The 3,126-nt window shown below is 40.9% G+C and overlaps 1 long non-coding RNA gene across 1 annotated transcript in view; it reads right to left on the reverse strand.

Moving 5' to 3' along the window:
• Positions 1-266: 266 nt before the first annotated feature.
• The window catches only part of LOC122861934, a 3,014-nt gene continuing 154 nt past the window's right edge, over positions 267-3,126 (reverse strand). The window contains exons 1-2 of the long non-coding RNA XR_006374597.1: positions 2,437-3,126; positions 267-1,885 (exon numbers count right to left, since the gene is read on the reverse strand). The exon at positions 2,437-3,126 is cut by the window's right edge and continues 154 nt beyond it. This is a non-coding gene — a long non-coding RNA (uncharacterized LOC122861934). The remainder of the gene's footprint in view (positions 1,886-2,436) is intronic.

A 3,126-nucleotide genomic window follows, 5' to 3' on the forward strand; every position in this document is an offset into this window, starting at 1 on the left:
ACATACATACTGTATATATATACACAGTATATTGTATTCTGTTTATTCATTTAGATGGGGAACTACATAACTACAACTGAAATGTTGTTATTAAATAAAATCACAGCACATTTTCTACTCATTCATGCAGAAACACACGTCTTCACTCTGGTTTGTAGTTAAATTTTTCTTTCAGTAAAGAATAAACGTTTGTTTTACGTTACACCTCTGTGTTCTCCTTTGTGGCAGGCGAAGCTCATGTTTATTAATGAAGCTACAAGATTAGATTGTTTTTCACAGGTTTCACTATTTTATTCAAATCTGTCACTTCACAAGAAATAACTTGGCAGATATGATCCTGTCGTAGCAATACAAGTTCGGTTTTTAATATTACAAGATTTAAGGACTAATGTTAGTATTGCAGACTGCTTGAAGTTGAGGCTAAGATCCTGGTCCCGGTGTAGGTCTGTCCCAGTTCTGGCCTGTTTCTGACCCACATCGAAGTTAACTTGCAGTCTAATTCGGACGGTCTGGTCAGTGTCACTCCATGTGGTCCAGCATCTCCTCAGAGTCTCTCCTCTGCGGCTCGTAGTTGTGACTCTCAGCTGAAGTGTTTTCACACTGGAGCAGCGCTGTGGTCCTGTTGGTTTCAGGTCCTGCAGAGTTTCTGGACCCACAGATGGACCGAGAGATCAAACTGATCTGAGCTGTTAGTGTCACAGTGTGGTTCACACGTAACACACAGTTACTATGGAACTTTCATAGAGACAGTTCAGTGTCCGGACCTTTAAATAAAACTGCTCCTGCAGATCTGAAAGACCGATTGATTAACTGACTGGCTGCCTGTCTGATTGACTCATTGGTTGGCTTACCGGCAGCCTTATTGGCTATTTGACTAACTGGTTGACTGATATATTAACTGATGTTGAACTGCTGTTTCATTGGTTGCCTGATCAGGTGTTTTATCAGGTGTTTGATTTGCAGACCAGGTGATCGGCTGAGCAGCTGTTTCATTGGCTGATCGGGTGTTGGATTTGTTAATCACGGGTTTGATTGGCTGATTACTTGTTTGGCCAAAGAGCTGTTCTGCTGGCTGATCAGCGCCAGACAATCATTCAAATCAGCTGATAAAACAGACAAGTGGCCTATTAATGAACTGATCAATCAGGTTATTGGCGGATCAGTCAACCACTCGATCTGCAAATTAAACAGTTGATTGTTTTAGTACTTTCATTGTGATTGATCAGATGCTGATTGGCTGATCACACGGTTTTAATGCTTGACTGACCAGATGTTTGATGTAGTGTTGAATAGTTGATTGATTTGTCAAACTACAATGACAAACTACATGATGAAGAATATTCTGAAAAGATGATTGTAATATTATGTTCTGTATTTATGGCCATTTAAATTTCAACTTAGAGCAAAGATATTTTGTAAATTGCATTTTTTAAGAAATGCATGATGATAATATTGCTTTGCATACATGGTATCTATGGTGATTTATCAGTCACATGACTGATGATGTATATAAGGCAACAGGAAACAGCCTCAGACAAATATTTGGTAGCGTGTTGTACTGGAGAAGAGCTGTGTGTGACGTGTTTTATTTTTTTATGGAGACCAAAATTTTCCCTCCATGTGCGACAGTGTGACATGTGACTGTGACATATGTGTTCGTTAACGTGCTGCTCTGACAGCCTCCTCTCTGCTGGTCTCAGTCTTTCCAGCAGATGCTGAACCCGCTGCAGGGATCTGCTCCCTTTCAGACACCAGAGCATCGGCGAGGTCCAGCACCGATGCTGGTGATCAGGTCTGGCTCGCAGTCGGGGGGTTCCAGTTCATCCCAAAGGTGCTGGATGGGGTTGAGGCCGGTCGAGCTGTTCTACACCAAACTGGGAAAAACCTGCTTTGTGTCATGTGGAAACAGGAAAGAGACAAATGCAAACTGTTGACACTGAAATATGATTTAAAGAGCAACTTAACACTCTGTTTTAGTTTGAACGCAACTTCACAAATTCAAAAAATGCATTCTGAACCCTGAGTTTCAGCCATTTTAATGCCAAGGTATAACATCTGACGGCACATAATTATGTAAGTGTCATTTCAACTCGCGGTTTCACTCACGCCACCCCAAGTGTATTTTTTACCGGCTGAAATTGAAAGCAGTGAAAGTGACTTCCAAGATGGCGGTTCAAAGCTGTCTAAACTGCTAGCGTAGCCTAGCGGGGATGCAGCAGAGACAGTGGAGAGTGACAGAAAAGGGAATATGAATGAATGGTAGCGAGGGTGTAAAACACTAGCTTACAACTAGTAGAGGTAGTATTTCTACTATCGCAGTATTTGCACAACTACCACTCTTTGTTGCACACTCTCAATCTTTCATACTGTCCACACTGCTGATAGAAGACGGATGTATTTAAATGTCAAGGTGGGGGAGGGTGAACGTGACATCACCTCGTAGTTTGTAGGCGGAGTGTCTAACAGGGTACGTTGTAGATTTTTTACAGATTTTTGGGGGGTCGAGTGGACAGAAAGACTGGATTTCTCTGGAAAAAAGAAAAAAGACTTCTGTTGCAATAAACCCTGGATCAATAAATAATGTAATAAAGTGACTGTAATGGGATTTACTAACTCAGAAAAGTGAATTTAATGTTATGCTACTCTTTAAAATGCTTCCTTGTGTTGTCTTGCTGTTGGTGCATCAGACTTTCCTCTTGGTGAAGTTATCAAAGTGTTTGGTCCAAGAACGAATCTTCTTTTTTAAAACTGCTGACCGGCCTCCGCAGGCAGCCGGTGAACGCAGCCTCGACCTCACTGATCACATGATCGGTTGGGCCAAACGTACAAACATTCTCCGAAAGATTTATTCTTCATCAACGATCCCAGAAGCTGATTCACACTATGATTAATTTAAAAATATTGGGACCGTTGACATCACTCATACAAAACTGGCAGTGGTGGAATGTAACTAAGTACATTTACTCAAGTACTGTTCTTAAGTACAAATATGACGTACTTATACTTTACTTGAGTATTTCTGTTTTTTGCAACTTTATATTTCTACTCCGCCACATCTCAGAGGCAAATATTGGACTTTTTACTCCGCTACATTTGTCTGACAGCTTTAGTTACTTTTCAGATTAC

This window comes from Siniperca chuatsi, linkage group LG15 (assembly GCF_020085105.1).
Source record: "Siniperca chuatsi isolate FFG_IHB_CAS linkage group LG15, ASM2008510v1, whole genome shotgun sequence".
Lineage (NCBI taxonomy): Eukaryota > Metazoa > Chordata > Actinopteri > Centrarchiformes > Sinipercidae > Siniperca > Siniperca chuatsi.